The sequence below is a fragment of the Papio anubis genome, chromosome 14 (genome assembly GCF_008728515.1).
Source record: "Papio anubis isolate 15944 chromosome 14, Panubis1.0, whole genome shotgun sequence".
Lineage (NCBI taxonomy): Eukaryota > Metazoa > Chordata > Mammalia > Primates > Cercopithecidae > Papio > Papio anubis.
Window position 1 is genome coordinate 66562732 of NC_044989.1, and position 25860 is coordinate 66588591.

General features: G+C 41.1%; 1 long non-coding RNA gene across 2 annotated transcripts; it reads right to left on the minus strand.

Moving 5' to 3' along the window:
* Positions 1-1604: 1604 nt before the first annotated feature.
* LOC103877015 lies at positions 1605-21103 on the minus strand. Of its 2 annotated transcripts, XR_002516699.2 has the most exons (5): positions 20750-21103; positions 15928-16013; positions 10282-15591; positions 3648-3797; positions 1605-2810 (listed from the first exon to the last, which is right to left on the minus strand). It is a non-coding gene; the product is annotated as an uncharacterized LOC103877015 (long non-coding RNA). The 2 variants fall into 2 exon arrangements; XR_002516698.2 differs by having other exon boundaries at positions 10282-16013.
* Between the last annotated feature and the right edge of the window lie 4757 nt (positions 21104-25860).

Sequence of the window (25860 nt, forward strand, 5' to 3'; positions counted from 1 at the left end):
TTGCTTATTTATCCATTCATTTATTCAGATTGTCCATTATTTATGCATCTCTCCATTCATTCAGCTGTATCTTTCCTTTGAGAGTACTATGGCTTTTCCGTTTGTGGAAGACTATGGAGTTTGCAGTCCCAGGGCCTCTTTCTATAATGTGCTGAGACCCACACCTCATTTCCTTTGGGGTTCTGTAGAGGTGTAGCATGGCCCATAAAAAACACCATCTCTGCTCATATCTCATGATTTTTGCAAATTAATGATCTAAGTAAAATGGGCCATTGCTTTTAAAAGTGTGCTGTATAAAATGATAATAAATGCCAGGCTCAGGATCATAATGGAAAAACAACTGTTTGGGGTATTTTGCTATGGTACGGTTCTCCAGCCTGAGTAAGTAGAGTGGGCTGGGTTTTTTTTTGGTGGAGGCGAGGGCAGGGGGTTCCATATTCAATGCCTTGAGTCTTCACACATGGCTGGATGCAGAAAGAGAACTGCCTGTAAAGTCAGGAGAGGCTTAAATCCGAGTCCTGCCAATAGGCGTATCAATTAGACAGTGACCCAGAAATTCTTGGAAGAGTGATTTTGAGCTCCCTTCTATCTCCTTAAAGGCTCCTTTTCTTCCATGATTTCTTGGTAGAAAGCTGGAAGAGCTGGGATTTTTGCCAAGGAAGGTTTAGGGAAACAAAAGTTAACTGCTGTAGCTTTGAGAAATAAATTGCTCTGTGAGGCAAAGGAAAATTCAAAGATCTTGGGAGAAAAATGAAGCCACAGTTTCAATTATAACTGTAAGCAGGTTTAGACCCAACTTTAGGCCAAGTGTCATCCAGACAGATGTTCTTGCAATTTGGTTTCCATAATAAATGTTGTACTTGTGAAAATATTTTAATGACATCTCGGCACTTTACTAGCCCTCAAATTCTAGGAGATTTTCCAGGTCAGGAGAGGACCATTTGCACCATCTCACCCAGTGACCTCTCTCATTCTGCTGGGGCTCATGAAGAACATTAAACTTGCAGATGCAATTATTGCATAATAAAGTATTGATTTCCTAAGAAACCCTATAACATTTTCTTCTTCGTAATTAGCATCTACAAGGAATACATCCAAGAACTTTTATAAAGGATTAAGCACCTATTGCCACTTGAATGAGACACTTAGTACTTTAGTAAAAGAATAAACAATGTTAGAAAATAGCTTCAATTTGCAGAACTACAAATTAGATGCATATCACATATAAGGGTTCTCACAATGTCCTAGTTTAGATTTTAGAAGAGAGTTTTAATATATGATATAAGCCGTTCTGAAAATGTCATTTAAAGGCAAATTGAATATTTTCTCACAGTTGTACAGATGTTACTTTTGCTTGACGATGGGATAACTTACTGGTTCATCTCCTATGGACAGTTTTCACCCATTAAAGCATCAGAAATAAGAACAATGTACAATTATAAAATGAAAGTTTCGTTAAAGTCAAAGAAATGTTCAAGTACAATTTAAAGATAATTTCTGAGCTGGGTGCAATGACTCATGCCTATAATCCCGGCACTTTGGGAAGCCAAGGTAGAAGGATTGCTTGAGGCCATGAGGTCACTACTAGCCTGGGCATCATAGTGAGACCACCATCTCTATAAAAAATTTGAAAACCAACCATCTGTGGTGGTACATGCCTGCAGTTACTAGGGAGGCTGAGGTGGGAGGATCACTGAGCTTAGAAGTTCGAGGTTACAGGGAGCTGCAACCACTATAGCTGAAGACTGTCTCAAAAAAAAAAAAAAAGATAATTTTTGCTATGTAGAACTGAGGTTACTTAATACTCCAAGTGAACAAAGGCTATGATGACTCTGAATATCTTCAGGGGAGGAAAGAGAAGATTTATAAATAAGTCATCAACACAAGGTGTTTTTTCACATATTTCTGGTTTGCTTCTGTTGAAGTTAAAGGAGTGTTCTCATATCTGTTATATGTTCTGTTGAAGTTTTCTCCGGAACATGTTGAAATTAGCTCTGAGGAAACTTTAGACACAAGGGCTACTAGATCTTACAAAACAGTATGCTAACTAACAGAGCTCCAGCCAACCTGCACTCCATTTCCAATCACAGCACTGATGAGCTCTGCCACTTAAAAATATTCCCATCTTCAGCTCTGTGCTTCAGCTCTGCTGACTGGGAAGCAACGTGGCATTGGCCTTGAAATCAGAGAGGCATGGTATCACTTATTCCTTCTGTGTCTCTCAGGAAGAGACATTCACTCAATCAACCAAAAGATTTGTTGAGTTCCTGCTATGTCCTCAGTACTGTGTTGAAGGGAATTTGGAGGCAATATTAGAAAGGAGACATAGCTCTTGTCCTCAGGTCACTGACAATGACAGTATGTCAAATACATGTGCACAATGACCAATCGTATGTAACCGTGCAGGTAGAGCTTTTGCCCATGTTGTTCTCTGTGCCGAGAAGGCGCTCCCTTTATTTATTCAACCAACCAAGTCTAATCGTCTTTCAAGATGTAGCCAAAATCCTCTTCCTCCCAGGAAGCTTTCTCTAAACTTAAAGTTCATAGCTTCAGTATTTTTCAGATTATGTTAAAATTATCTTTTCATGGTTCTGGCTTAGTTATTAGAATCTGGTTCATCCAAACAAGAATTAGTTATGTTACTCTTCATATCCTAGGGTCTCTCTTTTTGCTCACTTTTCTCATCTCCTACTGGTCATTCTAGTTGGCCAACCCCACTTGGAGGTGGGAAGATAAGGGAGTCTCAGATGCCTTGTGTGGAAGTCACCATCTGGAGCACAGAGCAGGGCAGAGAAAACCAGTGAATGGATCTGGGGAGGAGGAAATGGAGAATAATCAGCATACAGCCCTCTGACCTGCCTGCCAAATTACAAAATATATGTCCTCTGGGCAGATACAGTGTTAAGAATGAGTAACTTAGTTAATGTACCCAGCTAGGGAACAACATACTCAGCCTAGGTGCTCATGACTTCGGGAGCAGAAAGTAGGCTGGATTGCAAACCCTACTCACCTCCCAGGCTGGGCGCCTTGGTGTCAAGGTAAGCCTCACAATAGTATACAGTAGTCCTGCCTATACCAATCCTGACCCACCATATATGACTGTTAGCATAGAAAGCGTATGGCCCCAAATATAGTTGTGATAGGAAGTTCGTAAAGTGGGTCTTCAAGGAATCCTTGAAATAGCTGAGCTTTTGTCACTAGCAGAGTGAAATAACTTCGCTGTCTTGCCTCCATCTACTGAAGCTCATTTCCCCAGACAAGACCCTGCTGCCTTGGACTTCTCTGGAACCTGTATGACTCCTCAAATATTGGCCAAAATTCCGGCATACTGCCTGGGACCAGACCCTCTATTTCTACCACAGATCACAGCTCCAGGTACCTCCAGCTACTGCATGTAGATAGACCTCAGGGAGGAGTCTTCATCTATCCCTACTAGTTTTGTACCTTAATCACATACATATTTCCCATAATCTGGAAATAAACAAATGCATCTTTCTTCTGCTATTATAGGGTCATTGGTTTCAGAGGTTTAAAGAGGGAGGGGCCAAGTTCACACCTACAAAATGATCATTTCTAATAGCTTTAAATCATCAGTAATCTGCACAGACAAGACAGTCTTGCTGTTCTGGGAGTGACTGCATGCTTACCTGTGTTCTCAGGCTCCCAAGCCCTTTGAAAGGTAGGAGTGTCCCTGCCTGTCTCTCTTTTTCTCACTGTTTCTGAAAGCTCTGTTCTTGGCTGGGCTCCTTTGGTATGCAGAAATGTCCAGCTGAATTTCATTCTTTGCCCCCTTCTCCCTGCAAAAAAAACAAAAAAAATACAAAAAAAAAAAAAAAAAAAAAACAGCAACCCTGAAACCAAAAATGTTAATTGGGTAGCTGCACTGTGGGCTATTTGCAAGAATTTATTTTTTAAATTATAATTCCAGTTACCTAATTATGTATTCAACCCAGTGTGAGTCTGTACCATGTACCAAGTACTGAAGTTACCGAAATAAAAATCAAGGTCTCTGTCCTCAGGAACACACACACACACACACACACACACACCCCAAAACACCTTAAATTCCAGATCCTTGAGCTGAGGAGAATTTAAGAGTTCTACTAAGTTAGGTTCTTACTTCTCAGCAGCTAGGCTATTATCTCCACCTTATAAATGACCCATGGAAGGGTCAGTGATATGGTTTGGTTGCATTTCTACCCAAATCTCATCTAGAATTGTAGCTCCTATAATCCTTGCATGTCATGGGAGGGACCCTGTGGGAGGTAATTTAATCATGGGGGTGGTTAACCTCATGATATTCTCGTGATAGTGAGTGAATTCTCACGAGATCTGATGGTTTTATAAAGGGTTTTCCCCACTTCTATTCACTTCTCTTCCTGCCACCATGTGAAGAAGGACATGTTTGCTTTCCCTTGTGCCATGATTGTAAGTTTCCTGAGGCCTCCCCAGCCATGCTGAACTGTGAGTCAATTAAACTACTTTCTTTTATAAATTACCCAATCTCAGGTATGTCTTTATTAGCAACATGAGAACAGACTAATACAGTCAGAGAATTAATAGTTTAACTTCCCCAAGGTCTCATAGCTGTTTAAAGGTAGAGAGGAAGCTAGAGCACTGCCCTTTCTGCCTTGTACAGTGTCTTGGTTAGTAGAGGAAAGTGTTACCCTTGGATATGCTGAGAAATTCCCATTACCTGACTGGTAGTTACTAGAAGCTGTGTCACCTCTATTCACAAGTGGAACCTCTATTTACCTCCATTCACAAGTGGAACCATAAACAGGCTGTTCTTGTTAGATGTTGCATTGGTTTGTAACACTTCAATATTTAAAAAGAAAATCAGAGAATATCAACGGGATAGTGACCTCATTTTCAAAGCCAGCCCTAAGGTCTGCAGTGCAAGATTTCTGGCTTAGTTGTATTTCATAAACCTCAATCCTGGACTGGAAGGGAAATGGCTTTTCATTCACTTGGTAGACCAGCTGTCGCTGGGCAGCTGGGCTTGGTTTACTTTCTGGTCGGGAGAAGCACTTGACAGTCTCTGGCCTAGAATGAGGTCCTGAGCGCAATGATTCAGTCCTTACTAAAGATGACCAAGAAGGCCTGGCCTCCCCACCTCACAGCCACGTGCTTGTATCCTGGTGCCTCTGAAACAAGAACAGAATCCTACTCCACAATCGTGGTTATACTTAGTTACAGAGCAGTGTAATTAATGCCACTTAATGTAAAGTGAAAACAGAATTTCTGCAGCTGCCAGCTTCCTCTGGCTCAGCCAGTACTATATGCCGACTTCATTTATAAGAATTATTTTCTTTTTCATCATGCTGATTGCAGAAAGAAAATCACTCCAAGAAAGGGAAACAGTCATCAAACCTCAACTGACAACACACCAAATACAAAGTTTAGATTGCAGGTATTGATTTCGATCTAGCATCATGCCAATTGCTCCATAAAATTGAAGACCTCCTGACATCTTAGTCAATGGTCAATTTGAATGCATCAGGCCCACGACCTCTGGTGGATCCCGGATCAGGATCTTAGCTGGTGTCACATTTCCTATTTCTTCAGTTCATTCATTCCCTACCATTACCCCAGATTATCTGCTAAATGTATGAGAAAAGCTTCATACAAATAAACTTTTAGTTTTCTGGTTATTTAGTCATTGCCATAATTTCATTAGCAAGGGCCTGGCTGCCCCTGTAGGCATTTTCTTACATTCCTTCTACTATGCTTGGTTGTGGAATCCACGATCCAGAAGACATGGATGGAGCAAGCTCTGTTGGGTCATAGTGGAAGGCACCACTGTCTACAGAAATCTTTAGAGTTAAAGCAAAGACATTTAATGCTTGGAAAATAAGAGTTTTCTTAAATGTTCCTTAATAATACTAGGGAAGATACAAATTTTTACATAAGGTTATAGTAAGGGTGAATTTGATTTTTGTTCTCAGCCAAGCTTCTAACTAGTGTGTATGGGTTGGTACTGGAGAGGTGACAGGGAGAGGGTTGCAAATCTGTAACAGTGCACATGTTAATTGAAGTCAGTACTGTCTCAGAAAATAGATGAAATCTGATGAGACATCTTGTTTAACTATCAAACACTCCTGCCAGTTAAAATTCCAGATCCCATTCTAGCTCTTTTGAACAATTCTTAATATGTCAATTGCCCAGAAGCAACTTGTTTTCTGCAGTGATGACACAGACTTAGGGAAGATGGAAAAAAAATCACCATGAATCATATCTAACTCCACCTTTCAACATCTTTGCACTATTCTGTGTACCCTTTGAAGCCAATGGGAGCTTCCGCAGCAGAGCAAGTACATCAGGTTGGGAGGGTGGATTGGAAATCAGGCCATCCCTGGAAATGAAACACTACCAATAATTAAATTCAGCCCTTTGTCAATGCACATTTTCCAAAAGTACTGGAAATCTCTGAACAGTGCAATTAGAGAATTCTGCTCTTCAGCAATTGAATTTCCCACATATTGCTTTAACTTTCAAGACATATGAAAATGCTAATGTCTATTGTTATACAGAGAGAATGATGGGAAAAAGCCAAAGCAGCCTCCAGAAAACAGCAACAAAAAATGGCCTCCGCCCTCTCCCCCAGCCCCCTGCACCCTAATTAGAGCGTCATTAGAGTTGTACAGTTTACAGCCTCGATAATCAATTACATTCTGTCCTTCATCCTCTGGGGCCCCCACACCCGGGCAGGGCAGAGCCAAAGCAGACTTCTAGAGCAGTTGAGATTCACGCAGGGTGAGGCACAGATGTCCTTGCTAGCTATGGCCACATCAAAGGAGGATTTTCCTTGTCCTCTTAAATGGGTGCTGTATGATAGGATTCAACTCCACTCATGCAAAATCTAAAACAATATCCTGCCCTAGGCAAAGCAGACACATTTCCTCTCCACACTCTCTCATCCTCTCGTATATCGTTCCTCCTTTCTCTCCCCACTGTCCCTCCAGCTTCATTGTGTTGGATTTTGTCAGATCCATATTTTACGGCTCCAAAAACTTTCCCTCTGTGCTTTCTCCCTGGCCTTCTCTACCCCAACAAAACATGTTTTTTCTTTTGTTTACTTGGTTTTTCTCTTTCACCTCATCTGATTAACTGACCTAAGCTAAAGTATTAATGGCTGAAAGCGACTTAAAGTGGTAATTCAGCCAGATAACATACATGTAAGGTAGTGAAAATTTTATCATTTTAGATACTAGCATAATCTCTCTTCTAGGATAAGAAACTGTCATTGTTTGGGGGAAATAACTTTTTTAGCTATTTGCGGTAGAAAGTGAGACTCAGAGGATAACAGTTTCAACAGAATCAGGTGGTTTTGTTTTGTTTTGTTTTTGGGACAGAGTTTCACTCTTGTTACCCAGGCTGGCAATGGCGCGCTCATCTCACCACTACCTCCGCTTCCCAGGTTCAAGCGATTCTCCTGCCTCAGCCTCCCGAATAGCTGGGATTACAGGTGCCCACCACTATACCCAGCTAATTTTTTGTATTTTTAGTAGAGACAGGCTTTCCCCATGTTGGCCAGGCTGGTCTTGAACTCCTGACCTCAGGTGATCCATCTGCCTTGGCCTCCCAAAGTGCTGGGATTACAGGCATGAGCCACCCCATATCATGTGGTTTTTAACACATCCTTTAAGTGCTTTTCTTGGGAGACTAAAAGAAACATGCTTTGTTTCTGAGAGGATAGGGAGAGAAGAGAATAGATGGATAGAAAGGTATGATGAGGGGAAGAAGGAATGGCATGAACTTGAGCTCTTTGTGAGATAAACAACTAGTGAACTTTCCACATGGGAATGGGCAAAGCAGATTTTAAGAATGAGAATGTCTAATATTTAAAATTGTGCTTATTGTTGCAATGCAAACTGTCTTTTCCAACGCCTTCTAAGTCTTTTTTTATATCTACTTGATGCACAAGTGCTTTTTGTGAGCGGATTTTTGTGTGCATTTGTAGCATTTTATGTACTATGAAAACAGTAAGATTACAAAAGCAGAGGCTTTCTCTAGGGTAGGGGTGTATGACTTGGAGGCTGTGGATCACTAAGAGGCCTAGTGATAAACTTATGGACATGAGACACCCTGAAATTGTGCACAAACATTGTGTATTTGAACAAAAATGCTCTAACTTCCCTCTTACTCTCAAAGGGGCAATCACTTCTCAAAAATTATGAAATCTGCTTCTAGAGCTCTTGAGGGCATGTAAGTATAGACAATCAGAACTGAGAAGAACAGTGAGATTCCTCCATCTAGGTATAGACCTCGGGCCTTTTCTCTTCTGAGATTATTCTCTTTTCTTAAATGACTCTAGATCTATGGCTCCTTGTGTGATCTAGGCACTTACTCCCATGATCCAGAGCCTACAGCCAATGCCCTCCTTTGAAGCTCCACTTGAATGTGTCAACTCAACTGGCGCCAAAAGGAAACTTTGAATCTTTCCCTCACACCCAGTCCTTTTCAGGATCACAGTGTTCTTAGCTGTGTATAGTAGACCAAGGAGTCATCCTTGATGTTTCACTCTCCACTATCATTCTTCCCCATATCCATTTCTTTACCAAATTTTATGATGTTTCAACTTCCTAAATGTCTTCCAAATCTGCTCACTCTCCCCATGTCTCTCTGTATCATTCTAGACCCAGCTACTGCTGTCTTTGATTTACTACTACATAACCACTTGCTTAGGCTACCATGACCACCACTGACCCCTCTTCGGATCATTCTTCATGTTACTTTCGAACTGTCACAGGTTGGGTTTCCCCGGAAGCAGACTTGAGATGGAGGTTAGCAAGCAAGAAGTTGATTAGGGAGTGTTTCTTGTGGAAATGAAGGGAAGTAAACTTGGGCAGAGGGAGAAGCTGAGCAGCATAAAGTCTCAACTGAAGCCTCATCCAACACTGTGAGGGTTTCTAAAAGTAGGGTGACCTTTCAGAGCTGTTTCAAGGTGGAAAGAGCAGGGTATAGGCCTTTCCACTCCTGCACTAATTAAGATGGGGCTCTGGAAAGAAGCGCAACCTTGTGCCTGGTGATTCTGCAGTTTAGGCAATTCCCAAAGGTATTTTACAGGTAAAGCTTTCTTCTGGCAGAACTCCCAGCAGCTGAGGTAATGGGGTTTTCTTTTTTCTTTCTTTGTTTTCTTTTTTTCTTTTAGAGACATGGTCTCACTCTGTTGCCCAGGCTGGAGTGCAGTGGTGCAAACATAGCTCATGGTAGCCTTGAACTCCTAGGCTCAAGCAATCCTCTTGCCTCAGCCTCCCAAATAGCTGGGACTATAGGCAATGCACTACCATGCCCAGCTAATTTTTAAATTTTTTTGTAGAGATGGAGTCTCATTATGCTGCCCAGGCTGGTCTCCAACTCCTGGTCTCAAGCAATCCTCCCAACTCAGTGTCCCAAAGTGCTGAATTACAGGTATGAACCACTGTGCCTGGCCATATTTTTGATTTTTGAAACAGAATCTGGTGGCACAGTAACATTTTCAATTCTGATCATGTCATCCCTTTGTTTAAAACTCCTCAGTGACCTTCCAGTGGCTCTTAGGAGAAGCCTGAACATAACCCTACAAACTGTGCATGATCTGACCCCTACTTGGTCTTTCCAACTTCACCTCCATTCTACTGAGCTTTGCTCTCTGGACTCAGCCACATTGGGTGTTTACAGTCTCTCATATTTATCTTGCTTCTTCCTACCACCAGGCCTTTGCATGTGCTATCTCCTCTTTTGCCATTGTTCCCCCTACCTCCTCTTCACCTAGTAAGGCCTTTAGATCTCACCTCAACACTTCTTCCTAACCTCCGTGACTGGGTCACTCCCTCATTATAGGCTCTCACGGCACATGTTTCTTTGTTCAGTAGCATATGTGTTGGCTGTAAGTTTTGTATTCGTTTATATGGTTGTTTCCTAGTAATCTATTGCTAGGAAATGTCTAGAGGACAGAGCAGTGTCTATTTTACCCACCATTGAATTCCTAGGGCCTTTTACAGTTCCTGATCCATAGTGAGGGCTCAGAGAATATTGTTGAGTGGAAAGTGAATGAATGCCCTTATTTTATGGCTCAGGTCACCAAAGATTGAAGAGACTGCATGGAGTTGTCTAGGGTCAAACAGCTGCTTACTGTCAGGGAAGGATATTTCAAGTCATAGTGTATTTGCATATTATTTGGAGATTTTTGTGGCCTATTCATAGTTAAGTTTACAGCTAAAATTTGATTACTGCTTCTGCCTTTTGACCCCCCTCTTGAACTGGACCATTGATTTTTCTCTCCTAGTACTTACCCACCTTGATTGTTGTCTTCACTCAAATAGTCACCAATTTAAATTTCAAAGAAAAACTTCGAATGGATTGGTGGTTTAAATCCAACCAGAGAAGACTTTAAAAAAATTCTACGTAACACCAAATACTCAGTTTGACCAATTCTTTTGCTTTTCATCCAGTTGCTTTAAAATGATAGAGCGGCAGTCTTTATTTCAGTCAGATGCCCCGCCCCCTACCCCATCCACACTGCATGGAAAAGAGAGTGAGAGAAACAAGGAGAAGGAGGTTGGACCACAGGTATATTTCTGGGCTCAAGTTTAGAGAACAATGATTTGGAATCTGGGGCATAATTCACCAATCAGGCTACACATGCAAATGAGAACATACTGACTTATTCAAAAGAGTTCCGTAAATAATATTATTCATCTCCTAGAAGCAAGCCATATTTTTACTGGACTTTTTACTTCAGCCTTGCATTACTAATGAGAATATATATTTTTAAAACTCTGTTATTTATTTCCCTTCTGCTTAATATTTCAATCAAACATACATTGACTATATTAATCACAGGACATGATAGTTTTAAAACCTCAGAAATCATTTTAATTGAATACCTCATGTCTGTTTAATCTAAAGTTAATAAAACCTTTTTTTTTACATCATTGTATCCAATTTTAATTTCTTGCTGTAGGACATTCACCTCTCCCCTCTCTGAATTATTTTTAAAGTTAGTCTTCTAAAAACTTCCTATTTTATTTTGAAATCAAAGTTAGATTTTTATGTCAATATACTAACTTGTTATTTACTAGAATCAGTGCAATAACCAATAAAGTGGAGAATTGTATATCAATGATAAAAATTTGTAACATATTTACTCAAAGTACATTGTGAAATAAGAAAATCTCAGCCGATATCAGTCATCTTCAGATGTGAACAGAATTGGGTGAAGAAGAAATTTCTGTTATGTAACCTTTAAGTATCTGTGCATTGGTGGAAGTTCTAGATGGGAGACATAGGGGGTTTGCACATGGCACCAAGTGGCATTTCTTAAATTACTTTGACTAGAAATTGCATGGCCACAACAATTATGGATTTGGGATATTCAAGCCATAGAATTCATTGTTCCACAAATCTGCAATGTTTCCAGTCTTTCCCATTTACTTCAGAGATGCATGTTGTTCTTTATCTACATATAATAGGTAAAGAATGATGCTTTAGCTCTTCCTTTGATTAGAATTATCTGGCCGCATGTTCCTGTTGTAAAATGAAGAGAAATCTGAGTTGAGAAAATTTGTCTCAGAAACACATGGAACCTATTCCTTTAGGGGTTCATTTACTGGGGACCAATTAGCTGGACAAGTATTGACTCCTTTTATATTTTGTATCCAGTGTTATCTAGCAGAGGGCTTCACTATGGCTCTTCTTACACAAACACCTCCTTTGCCTGACCAATCCTGTGCAAGGTCAACAAACCCATTCCTGTTGGAAAGTAATATTTCAATATCATATAGCTGGGGTGACCATAGAATTCTTCTGCCAAACTAGGAAATATTTTAATATGAAAGGGGAAGCACTATTGAGTCAGGGCAACAGGTGCAAATCTCAAGCATCCGTGGAAAAACAGTACCTATGGTTACTCTATAGTATATCTGGAGCACCAACCTCTTTCTCCTCCACAATAACTTACTTTCTATGAAACTTTCTCACAAAAAGTTTAATTCATGTTTTGTGCCTCATAAACACAGCCTGATGCAGGATTCTTAAAATCATTTGAATCTATCACATCATAGATCTGCTACAGGGGGAAATTCTCAAACTCCAATAAATGACCTGATCTATATTAGATATTGAGTCCACGTTAAAGTCCCTCTGGCATAGTTCTTCTCATGGTTTTATAATCCCAAGATCCACAATCGCAGGCAATAATGACAAAGGGTAATCAACTTTCTGCATGACTACAGAGCTCTTCCAAGAACTAGATCAGTATTTAATTAGTCACAATGCTATCCTTGCCCATTCTAAGTTGTTTTCTGTTTTCCTGAGCCTGGGGTACCGTCTCCAAGGATGCGAGGGCCCCAATGAAGGATATCATAGAAAACTGCCAGAATTTTAATATTCTGACCCTTACTCCCTAAGAGAGTAACTATAAGCCCATTTAAGGAAGAATACAGCCAGTGGAGTTTGGGCATTACTCATCACATTGCAGACCATTCTGTTTTTGAAGAGACAGGTTGAAGGTAAACAGACCTGCTTGTTGCTGCCTTTCCTGGAGTTACACAATCTTGGTATCATACCCAGAGGTCAAATGAGAGAATCTTAATTTTTTTTTTTCCTGAGGGAAATATTGTTTAGAAATTTCTCTTCCTGAGAGAATTTTTTGTTTTGAAGTGACCAGAAAGCATGAGTTATTGAACAACTCTTGCGTCATAATCCAATGAGCAAAGAAGAAGCAGTGCTCCAATTACCTATGGACATTCACGAAGACAAGTGCAATCAGTTGCAGATGATTAACCTGTTCATAATCCAAATACAAGAAGCAAATCATCATTCTGGAGCCCTGTGGCAAAGGAATTACATTTTCCAAACTAAGCTATGAATAAAAAAGGCGATTAGAGAGGAAACATCTTGTTCAGTATTTTACATGATTCTTAAGGAAACACAGTCCTCAAAAGGCTTTCTTCTTGTGATGCAGATTTATTCTGAGAGGAATAACAGAACCTTTGCAATATCGAACATAGGTAATTAATTTGGTGCCAGGAGTGAGCTTAATGGTGTTACATAGGAGGTGATATGGTGCAATGCAATGGGTGACCTTTTTCAGCTGGTACTTCAAGCAGCAAAAAATTCATTCCATGAAAAAAGACTTAAAATGCTCCTCTCAGTAGCAAAGAGGACACTGAATAAGGTAGAAAGAAGACAGATTTAAAAAGCTAGGGTTTGAGAAATAGAGCTAAAGTATTTTGCTGCCATTTTTATTAACACGTAGTCAAGCTGTCACTAATCATTTGCAGAGTGCATTGGAGGGAAAGGGAATTTTTCATAGGTGTAAATTGGTAAAGTTTTTGTTCCTCAAAAGTGGCAAGTGTAGATAGACCATTATTTTTTTCTGTGATTAGTAAGAGACTTGTAGTTAAAATTAGCCATCTCAATGCAGAAGGCTTGAAACTGTAAGATCTGGACATGGAAAAGGGGCTAAAAGATAATTCCATTAATCACATTCTTTAAAAGTTATCACTAGTTCTTTAATGAATAGGAAGTAGAGACTAGATTCAGGATTCTTTTTAGTACGTTCTATGTAAATATTATCATCATTGTAAACATGCATCATCAATGTAATATTATCATCACTGGGTATTATTTATTCTCAGATAACTTTATTTTATTTTAAAAACATTATTTTTTAAAGCACTAGAGCACTTGTAGGTTTATAGCAAAATCAAGATGAAGTTACAGAGATTTCCCATATACCCCCTGCCCTCCCGTGCATAACATTTCCCATTATCCACATCCCCACCAAAGTGGTGCATTTGTTACAACTGATCAACTTACACGGACACATCACAATCACGCAAAGTCTATAGTTTATTTAGGGTTCACTCTGGTGTTGTACAGTCTTTGGGTTTGGAAAAAATGTATAATGACCATCAGTATACTATCATACAGAGTATTTTTACTGCCCCAAAAATTCTCTGAGGTCCACCTATTTTTATCTTCCCCATCCCTAACCCCTGGAAGCCGTTGATCTTTTTACTATCTCTATAATTTCACCTTTTCCAAAATGTTATATAGTTGGAATCACACAGTATGTGGCCTTTTCAGATTGGCTTCTTTCACTTAGTAATATGCATTCGAGGCTCCTCCATGTTTTTTTCATGACTTGAAAAGTAAAGTTTTCATTAGTAAATTCATCGTCTGGATGTACTAGTTTATCCCATTCCCTTACTGAAGGACATCTTGGTTGTTCTCAAGTTTTTGAAATTATACATAAAACTACTATAATCATCTGTGTGCAGGTTTTTGTGTAAACATAAGTTTTCAACGTCTTTGGGTAAATACCAAAGAATTTGATTATTGGATTATATGGTAAGGATGTATTTCGTTTTGTAAAAGAAACTACTGAACTTTCTCCCAAAGTGGCTGTGCCATTTTTCATTTCTACCAGCAATGAATGACAACTCCTGTTGTTTCACATTCTGGCCTGTGTTTGGTATTGTCAATGTTCTAGGTTTTGGCCATTCCATTAAGTGTGTACTGGTAGATGATTTTATTTTTATCTTCACTGAGTTCTGTGTTAAATTATTGCCTTAGTCTATTTTCTGCTACTGTAACAGATTGCCTGAGTCTGAGTAATTTATAATGAGCAGAAGTTTATTTGGTTCATGGTTCTGGAGACTGAGAAAGCCAAGAGCATGGCACTGGCATCTGGGGAATACCTTCATGCTGAGTCATCCTATGGAAGAAAGTAGAAGGGCAAACAAGCATACCAGACGGAGGGAGCTGGCCAAACTCACCTAGGAAACCACTCCCACGATAACCAACCTACTTTCACAATAATGGCATTAATACATTTGTGAGAATGGGACCTCATGGTCTAACCATCTCTTAATGGTCCCATCTCTTAATACCATCACAATGGCGATTAGATTTCAACATGAATTTATGAGAGGACATTCAAACCATAGCAACTATAAATCTAGATATTTCTGTTCTTCTGCAGATACCAGAAATGGAGAAATCCTATCTGGTTTTGTGCCCAGAATATACATAACTGGGTAGATAGTAGTCCTTGGAAAATTGAGTCTATGTATACATTACAAATGTATCAAGTCCCTGAAATGTAAGGTAGTATCTTACATCCTTCTTCATTCTCATCTACACTCTCCATCCCACAGGCACAGAATTATAATGTGTGTGCTCACAGACACATAGAAATATAAATCAAATATGTTTGATCCAGGACAGCCATTGAGAAGTTTCTTTACTCACACCCAGTTTCCACCACACACACACACATACACACACACACACACACACTTAGTGCTAGCAAGGATTCTAAAAAGACTTGGTAATATTTACATTAATATAGAGTTTAAGTATTTTCAAATCCTGCATGTATTTTGTGCTAACCTCAACCCTCTGAGGTCAAAAAAAGCATTACAATCCCTGTAGAGTAGAAAACTAAGGCCTGTGGCAGCATACTGCCTTGTCCAACATTTCATGTCAAAGTAATGGCAGAATCAACACAATAATTCAGGTCTCTTCACTCTCAGACTTCTCTGCATATCACACTGCTTACCCTGGTGCAATGACCAGGTTTCTCTTTTGTTCCTGCTGCTGGAAGAAAGAGGTATGCAAAGCTATCATTAGTGATATGGAAAGCAAAGGAACTGATCGGCAAATACTGGTAGCCACATTACATGAGCTTATGAAGATAAGACCTTCTGAATCACATGGTATGTTGCTTAGTGAGATTGTAAAACATTTCGGGGGAAAAAAAAACAAAAGAAAAAATATCGGCACAGAAAATTGTTCAGAGAATTAGTCAAGGGCAATTTAAAATAGACATCAACAGCGAGTGGTGACAATGAGGTGGGGTAGAGCAGGGCAGAGCAGAGAAGACTGGAATGGGCTTGAGAAAACCTGGATTGTATTTGTAACTATATCACTTACTGTCTTTGAGATCTTGAGCAAGGTATTTAATCTCTGCATGCATCGGTTTCCTTGTATGTTAGCCTGCTTGTCCTCATCACAAAGTTCTGTAATAATCAAATGATAACATCAACATAACTTTTACAATTCTGAAGTGCTGGACAAAGGTAAGAAATTACACAGCAGTACACATAGTAGGTACTTAGTAAACATTTATGTAACTAAAAATGCTATTTCAACTGGAATTGAACACTACTATGCATGGTGACTTCTAAGGTTATATGCCAATAATTATTGCTTTAATGGAAGTGGCTAAGTGAATTAACCTACTGCCAGAATTATGGATCCAATAACATTATGGAAAATTGTTATTATTCCCTGCCTGAGGTATCTGGGTATGTACTGCAGTAACAAACATGCAAAATCTGGCCAACAGCCTGGGTGTTTTTGCTACTTGATAAAACTGGAATGCTTGAATACAGTTTTTCCATTTGAAAGACACATTACAAAAATCCACCAAGACAAGTTAAGTAAGTGTCTCTGGCAGAGGCATTAAACAAATGTAGAGAGTGAGAACCATCAATGCAATGCTAGCTATTTTCGTGCTCTATTATCACCCATGGAGATTCTTAATGTAGTAAGAAAATTCCATGATTATAAACTCCAGATAAATGGCTTGCCTAATAGGCCATCAGTGTCTGTATTGTTAAGAACAGATTATTCTGAATTTTGAAAACTTACTAACCAGTCATCACAAAACTTTATTTACTATGTGTTATATACATATATATTAATAAGAAGCAACCACTACAGGAAAGAATAGTATTGCTCTTTGTGTAATCTTATAATTTCACCAACAATGAAGTCTGTGCCAGAAAACATCTTGTCTGTAAATGTCTTCCTATGGGTGCCAAATTGCTTTAACTTTAATCTCTCTGTAGAAAAGAACCACCAGTTCTTTTCTACTTTACTCCATTGCTTTGTCAAGAAAAAAACAGGTGTCACCTATCATTTCTGCCCACTTAGATAATCTTTAGGGTCTTCTTGGAAACTTTCTTGGGAGCAACATCCTCTAAACATCATTGCTCATAAAAAAATATCAAACACTTTAATGTACAAGTTGACCCCTGGCCTGAGGTATGTTTGTGTTTGAGAGGATTGCTTTGTTTCTCCAGGGGCATGGCTATTTTTTGTCGTTGTTGTTTGTTTGTTTAGTAATCTCGAAGTGCATTTTTCATCACCCAGCATGGGTTAGGTTGTTGCAGGCTCTCCGGAGCAGTTTAGAGGCTTTTCGATGAATGGATCCTGGGTAACTGGACTCAGTCACCTAGGGTGTATCCACAGGCCTTCCTTCCTCTCTCTAAGACATCGGAGATTACTTCATTCTGAGCAGTGGCTGTCAAATGCCAATATGCACAACAAAATGAGAGAATAAAAGCAAAGTTGTAATTGTTTTATTGGTGCAAAATATACATAACATGAAATTTATCGTTAAGTATACAGTTCAATGGCATTAAGTGTATTGACATTGCTGTGTGACCATCACTACCATCCTTCTCCAGAACTCTTTCATCATCCTATACGGAAATTCTGTGCCCATTAAATGCTGCCTCCTCGTTCCTCATCCCCTCCATCCCTGGCAACCACTATTCTATTTTCTCTATGAATTTAACTACTCTAGGAAACTCACGTAAGTGGAATCATTTAATATTTGGACTTTTGTGACTGACTTATTTCACTTAGCATAAAAATGTCCTCAAGTTTCATTCATGTTATATAGCATGTCACAGAATTTCCTTCCTTTTTAAGAATGAATAGTAGTTCATTGTATGTATATACCATATTTTGCCTATCCATTCATCTTAATGGGCTGTTTCCACCTTTGAGATGTTGTGAATGAGCTGCTGTGTACAAGGTTGTGGCAACATGGTAATTTTTTTTTTTTTTTTTTGAGACAGAGTCTCACTCTGTCACCCAGGCTAGATTGCAGTGGCATGGTCTCGGTTCACTGCAACCTCTGCCTCCTGGGTTCAAGCGATTCTCTTGCCTCAGCCACCTGAGTAGCTGAGCTTACAGGTGTGCACCACCATGCCCGGCTGATTTTTTTATGTTTAGTAGAGACGGGATTTCACCGTGTTGGCCAGGCTAGTCTTGAACTGCTGAGCTCAAGTGATCTGCCTTCTTTGGCCTCCCAAAGTGCTGGTATTACAGGTGTGAGGCATCGCACCCAGCCAGCATGGTGAATTTTTTATAAAGCTAAATGCGTTTAAAGATCTGTCCTTCCAGTTTTTTCCTTGGTATGAATCCACCTTTTGTTTATGAAATAATGTTGACAGCAGGTGCTATGTCTGAATGCTTGCGTCTCCCCAAAATTGATATGTTGAAATATAATCCCCAATGAGGTAGGATTAAGAGGTAGGGCCCTTAGGAGGTGATTAGGTCACCTATTGAGGGCAAAGCCCTGAAGAATGAGATTAGTTCTCCTATAAAGAGGCTCAAGGGAGGTTGTTTGTCCTTCAGCTGTATGAGGACACAGCTAGAAGATATCAACTATGAGGTGTGGGTGCTTACCAGATCCCAAATCTACCAGCACATTGATCTTGGACTTCTCAGACTCTGAAACTTTGAGAAACACATTTGCGTTGTTTATAAGTTACCCAGTTTACCTACTGTTCTTGTTGGAGCAGCCCTAGCTGACCAAGACAGCAGGTGCTAGTTCCTTCCCCCTTACTTGGCAAAGTAAAATGTTGACAGCCCTAAGTCAAGCTCCTATGTAGAAATTTAACTCATCTGTGAAATACCAAAGTCTGGAAAACACAGAAATTCTTATTAAACTTAGGTGAGCTCCAGAATCATCTAAAAAGCATTGGGAAATGGAGTTCTCGGGAGCCCACACTAAACTAACTGAAACCGAATCTCCAGAGAAGGTTAGGCCGCAATATGATTTTAAAGCTCCTGAAGTCATTCTGGTTTATGGCTAAGTTGAAGTATTACTTATGGCTTTTCAGAAGTACCCTGCATGTCAAGCAAGATGTATCAGTTTGGTCAGTGGCTACCCCTCTGTCATCACCATACCTATCAGGTGAGCATGACCAAATTTCAAGCATGTCCGGGACTACTAACAAGATTGCCAGGTGGAATTGAGATTGCTTAAAGATTTAATCAATTGTCCGCAGTGCAACTTCTATTTCCAAATCAAAGCTGGAATTTGTGTGGTTCCTCCACAGCTGTCTGCACCTGTTCCTTAGGGAAAGGAAGAATCAATTTCCATGATTTCTGTCTTTTCCTCCACCTCCTCAGAGTTCTTGAACTTGGCCAGGCCATGCTTCCAAACTACATTTGGCCCAAATCTTACAGTATCTAGTCTCCCTGCTTTTGCTGTTTTCTGAAATGATAGCCCAGATTGAGGTGGATTTCATTCACACATGTATTGATTTTCTTTTCACAAATAAATAGCTATGGGGTCTATTATGTGTCCAAAGAGTCAATAAAGCACATAGGGAAACATGTCAAAAATGACGAAGGAAGTTGAATCCAGCAAGAATCTTTCCAGTGCCATCCATGGAGCAAACTCATCCACATTTACCGTTCACCTTCACTGCCTCCCAAATACCAAACATCAGTCGATGGCATGTGATTAGTGAGGGAGCTGAGTTGATTAAGTGCGGTGACATTTTGAGAAAAGCAGGACATTCCTCATTATCCGCAAATCCGTGGGTATGAGAGAGCTCTCTCATTCACGTATTAGCATTTCCACATCCGTCTCCTCTTCTCTGCAACCTCTAGCAAGGCAGCTTGCCTTATTAGTAACATGTTTGGGATTAACAGCTTTGCTATTGTGTTAGCATCTCTGTCATTACCCAGGGAGGGAAATTGGCAAGCGCTAAGCCAGTTACTAACAGACCTAAACAGTGCCCAGGATGGAATTCACACACAGAAACCAACCTCAAAGCCAAAACGTCCCCAAATTACAAGAGAGGTGTATGCATCTTTAACAAAAATGGGCCTCATAATTAGCATAGGACAATTTTTAAACATGCTAAAACTCTCAGGTTGCATTAAAAAGAAATGTCATTTAGGCATTTACAAAGTAATGGAATCTCATTTCCATCTGCTCCAGCCTCCTTTCAACACCTCTCCCCATAGCGGTGCCAAAAGGAGAACAATTCTAGGCTAGCAGTGTGTACTATTTGAGAGCCAGCTTGGAGTCATGAATTGGGAGGGGCTAGACCCTGAAAATGGCTGGAAGTATTAAAGTGTCTGGTGGTGCAGAGTGGGCCCATAGGCTCAAAGGTTTGTGACCTGGCTTTCTACAGCCATGAAGTCTGGCCAAAGTCCCAGGCCAGCACAGGGTTCAATGGAGGGAGCTCAAGAGTAGGAGGTGGGCCGGGCGCGGTGGCTCAAGCCTGTAATCCCAGCACTTTGGGAGGCCGAGACGGGCGGATCATGAGGTCAGGAGATCGAGACCATCCTGGCTAACACGGTGAAACTCCGTCTCTACTAAAAAACTACAAAAAACTAGCCGGGCGAGGTGGCGGGCGCCTGTAGTCCCAGCTACTCGGGAGGCTGAGGCAGGAGAATGGCGTGAACCCAGGAGGCGGAGCTTGCAGTGAGCTGAGATCTGGCCACTGCACTCCAGTCTGGGCGACAGAGCGAGACTCCGTCTCAAAAAAAAAAAAAAAAAAAAAAGAGTAGGAGGTGGACCAGATGTGTGTGCACCTCCAGTCCTTCTGATGGGATGCAACCATTATGGAAACAGTCCCATCCCTGGGTCACTGTCCCTTAAGCCACCTTAGGCTGTGGAGTTGTAAGCAGGGGACACAGGTGCTCTAGAGAAACTCACCCGTTATTGTGGGCATATGTACATAGTCCCCATCTGGCTTATCACATGGTGCCGCTCTGGAGTTGTTGCAGAGAACAGAATGAACACTTCCCACTGATAACTCTCTTCCTTTCTTAATGGTGACCAGCTCCAGGTCACAGAGGCAGACACTGAAAGTCTGGCAAAAAAAAAAAAAAAAAAAGATGTTTCCTAGACAGCTCTGAGACTGAACTCAAGAATCAAGCAAGGGTTGTGCTCTATTTCTAGCTGAAGGTTCCAGCTTCAAACAAGTCTTCCTCCAGCCAGGGTTCCCAGGACCTTCCCAGCTGTTGCTGGAACGGATACTCACTCTGGGTCATGATTTCTCATGGGGGTGTGGACCTTTTGGCCCCCAGTTTCTTCCACCACTTTCTCCATAGAGCAAAACATCCTTCTATTGTTAGAAATAAGGCTTACATCCATAACCCCAATTTTAAAACCAAAAGGAAACCCTGGATGACCTCAAACACCTGTGTCAGAGAGCCTGCCATGAGGCTGGGATTCTCAGGGCTCAGAATGATCAGGAAAGCAGGGAAAAGAAAGGCTGGGCTCATGACTTAAAAAGCAAACTATGTTTACTTCAGAATTTTGCCTGGGGCAGGTCCTATTTCCAGTTTATAGATCTGGTAACTGAACTTTGTGAAGCAGAAATTTCAGCACTGGGTTTGGCAGGATTTTCTCTGATTTGTGGGCTTTCTTGGCTGAAAAGTCTTACAAAGCAGTAATAACCAGCTTCACCACGCAAAATATTTAACAAATCACTTTGGTAAAAAGATTAAAAATGCATGACACGAGGGCCAAACCCCCAATTCTAGGACATCTCTTTGCACTTTGGAACACGAGGTGTGTGTCCCAGTGTATGGGGTCTCAGATTCTGCTCTCAGTTTACAGCCAGACCTGAAGGCAACTCACCTGGTGCTTCCCTAGCTCTCACTCTTTCCACGCTCTCTGTCCCTTCCCTGAGTGCTTTCCCTTGGGAAAGGGTGAGAGACGGTCCTTTCTGTGGTTGGGTGGATGTGGGTCAATTTCAACACAGCCTCTCTGGGTCTCACCCAACTGCTTCCGGAAGTACATGCATTCCCCCCACCAACCCCACCACCAGCTTTAATTTGCCTGGTTGGTACATCCATTTCTAAGCCCCAGAAAGTCATGCTTTGTCTTAGCTCCCTGCAGTGTAATTGGATGAGAAACCTCCAAATAGGTGGCTTCCTGCAGTTTGCAAACAGTGACCTGACCTCTAGCCTGAGCACACTTGCTGTCCAGGCCCTTCTCTGGACCCTTCCTCCTGTGCCTGAGAAGACAAAGAACTGAAAATCCCTCTGCAGTCAGAAGCCCAGGACAAGTAACAACCCCGGCCTTCTCACTTCTAAACTCATCTTTCTAAACTCTGAATAGTCATCTCATTAAAATAATTTTTCTGGTCAGAATCCGGTTTCAGAGAAAGACACTTAAGTAGATCAAAAACATTAATAAATAAGAGAAGGCTCGAGTTGAAAAATCGCTGAATTGAAGCTACACTGGGTCTCATCCACGCTGCTGCCCGCCTGCCTGCCCTTCCTTCCTTCCTTCCTCCCTTCCTCCCTTTCCTCCTTCCTTTGTTCTTTCCTTTTTCTTTCTTTCCTTCATGTGTGTCCACCACCTACATTTTACCCAAGGTATGAAATGTGTGTTACAAACAAGTGTGTACGTGTGTGTGTATGTGTGTGTTTCCGTATGTGTTCACCTGTCCCCTGGAATCTTTCCACAGGTGGAAGCTGACATGATTAAAGGCTGACTTTAGCGGGCTTTAACATACAGACCACTCGGACCACAGTGTCTGGGAGCGTGTGTGGGAGGATGCAGATTGGAACCTGCTTATGCTGCTCTCCAAACCCCACTGGGAAGAATGACTATGGCTCCAGCCCGTCCTCCCAGAGCTTCTTCATTCCCCTTCTTTAGTGCTGGAGGTAAGAATTACAAGGGCAAAGAACTGAGAGTTCTAGGCAGAGAACTGAACCTTCCAAGAAGTTGCTCATTTCTCCAAAGTGTGGTATTTCTTCTTCCCAGAAAATCATTGTCCCACGTAACCATCATCTAGAAGTAGGCCTCCCTGTGCAACCTTTCATCTTCCACTGAGGGAAAGAAAATATTTTGACTCTGGGAGAAAGAGGGTAGAGATGGTCGGGGCTCCCTAGGGTCCCTCACGTCCAGGCCCCATCAGCTGGTTTGGGGAAACAGTGCCCGCCAGAGGGCAACTCACGAGCAGGATCAGGACGAGGTGCCCACAGATCACAGCCTCTAAAACACTGGTTGAGTCTGGTCTGTGAATTGAGCCTCTTATACTAAAAATATTATTTGTTTTCTATCTGAAATTTAAATTTAACTGAGCATCCTGTGTTTTTATTTATTAAATTTGACACTAATTGGATGTCTGCAGGAAAAACAGGATATTTACACCTGTGGAGCAATACTGTTCTGTGCTGTTAGGGGCCAGGAATGGCAGAAATACCAAAACCATGTCTAAAGGGCATTGAAGAACTTTCTCGGAGCCATCAACAATATTGCTATTGTGCCTTGCTAGGGAAGACAATCATAGCCAAGAAAAAAATTGAGGCGTCTTCTCTCTTCTTTTCTCCTCATATCTGGTGAATATATCTTTAAGTGTTCAAACAGGGACTTTTTTTTTCAGTAATAAGTACACTGGGGCAAAAGGTGTAAACCAAGACAGTTCCAGGCAAACTAGGCTGTCTGTTCACTCTAATTAACCACCAGATTCAGTATTTGATGATGCATTGTCTTTTTGAGCTATCAACTCCCTCAAGATGGGGATCTCTGAATAATTCTTTGTTAAACTAAATTGAAAATTACTTAACTCCCTTCCTACCATGTGTCATCCTGGGTTTGTGGGTAGCCGGAGGTTTATCTGTCCCTATGCAACTGAACTGTAAGCCAAACTTCCTTCATGCCTCCAAGGAAAGTTGAGAAGAGCAGGACCAGAAGGAATCCACACCAGCTTACGGAGTTTGGAGGCTTCTGTACCTGGAAACCAATTTCTGACACAAACAAATGCATCTGAGGAGCTGAGCATTTTAAAGCAGGGCAGCACTTCTCAAGAGTTGAACTGTGTTAGCTAGCCAGTGGTTCTGAGAACCACGTACCCAAACAGCAGCAGGTGGTTGCACTGAGCCAAAAACTCACCCCATCTGGAGAGGGTGGGGGAAAGGAACCAGCTCAAGTCTGTCAATAAATGCTGTGTGACCCCCTTCACTAGCCCTGATCTGCAGTAATTTGATTTTTACTCTCAAACCACTTGTTTTGTCTCCATAAATTTAATGTATGTAATGATCCAGTCCTTACAAAGTTCTCTGTGGTGGGAATTTTGAGGAGCAAGTGGCAAGGAGTCATCACTGGCCTGCAATTTTGTTTCTGTCAACCTCCATCATCCATTCTGCAGCGGAGACCTCTCCTGCACTGTGTGGCAGGCTAGTTTCTCATGTAAACAGCCCCGGAGCCCTGCTGGTGTCCCAAAAGAGCATCATCAGCTTCCAGTTATACACATATGGACTGTTTCCTTTTTTTTTCTTTTTCTTTTTTTTTTTTTTTAGCACTTTTCAGACAGACGGCATTTCCTTGTGGATCTGTAAATAAAACCTGTAGGGCCAAGCACCTTGTCATCAGGTACCCAATGCAGTGGGAAATTCACCTTTTCTTTTACGGTTTGTTTGAGATGTAAGATCAATGTAGGATCAACAATCAAAAGATTCAGTTGGACCAAGTTATTGAACCCATTCTAGCTTGGAGGAGTCAGTTTCTGTAAGAAGGATAAAGTTGCTAAGTTTCAAGGTGGAAATCTGGGCAAGCAGAACAGAGAGACACCCCGAATGCTGATGAAGGCTGTAACTTGAAAGATGGATTCACCCTCGCAGATTTTTTTCAGGTGTTTCAAACTCTAAAGATGTTACAGTCTATGGCGGAAAATTGTGTGCTTTGAAAAAGTCTGAATTTGATAATAATTTTATCATTTTTTTCCTCTGGTATAGTTCAGCTTTTTAAAGTAGTGATATCAGAAGGCACTAAGTTATATTGCACATTACAGGTGATAGTAACAGCCGTTCATGGCTGAGAAGCAACCCTTTCTCAGGCTAGCCAGAATTCATTTTATTGAAAATGAGTCTATGCTTATCTCCTTGAAGGTTTTCATGGTGATTTTAACTAATATGTGGAAGGGAAGGAGGGGAAGAGGAAAGACTCGGTGATGGTTACTGCAGGCAAACCATATGCCACCACATGGGCCTGAGGACAATCTCAGACATCTTGCAAACAATCATCCACACAAGGTTTTGTTGTTGTTGTTGTTGTTTGATCTTGTTTTCTTTTTCTTTTTTTTTCTTTTTGAGATGGAGTCTTGCTCTGTCATCCAGGCTGGAGTGCAGTGATGCGATATCGGCTCACTGCAACCTCCGCCTCCCGGATTCAAGCGATTTTTCCGCCTCAGCCTCCTGAGTAGCTGGGTCTACAGGAGCACACCAACATGCCTGGATAATTTTTGTATTTTTAGTAGAGATGGGTTTTCACCACGTTGGCCAGGCTGGTCTTGAACTCCTGACCTCAGGTGATCCACCCACCTTGGCCTCCCAAAATGTTGGGATTACAGGCATGCGCCACCGTGCCCAGCCTGATCTTGTTTTCTTAATGAGTTAGTGGCTAACATGGAAGGGGGAATGCATTTTTGCATAAAAATCCATATTTCTGTTATTTCTCTTGAAAATACAATCTATTCACTGGCACTAGGCAGGGGCTGTGTCTTTTTAATTGCTTCCTCCTCTTGTTGCGAACTGACCTAAACTATTTGCTGTCCACAAATGTTAAGTTTGACTGAGTCCCTTCCACTCTCTATTACTTCTTCATGCTGATACCAAATACCAGTTGCCAGTGATCATACTTGAGCTAGTGGTTTTCTTAGGCTTAGAAGCTTCAACCATTTATGTTTCCTGCCTGGGCCCTCCATCTCCAGTACAGAGTGATTGGATTTGTCCCCAGATAGCTACCTCAGGTATGCCTGAAATTTCCCCATTACTACTTATCGCTTTGGGTTATTTAACTCCTTATGTCAT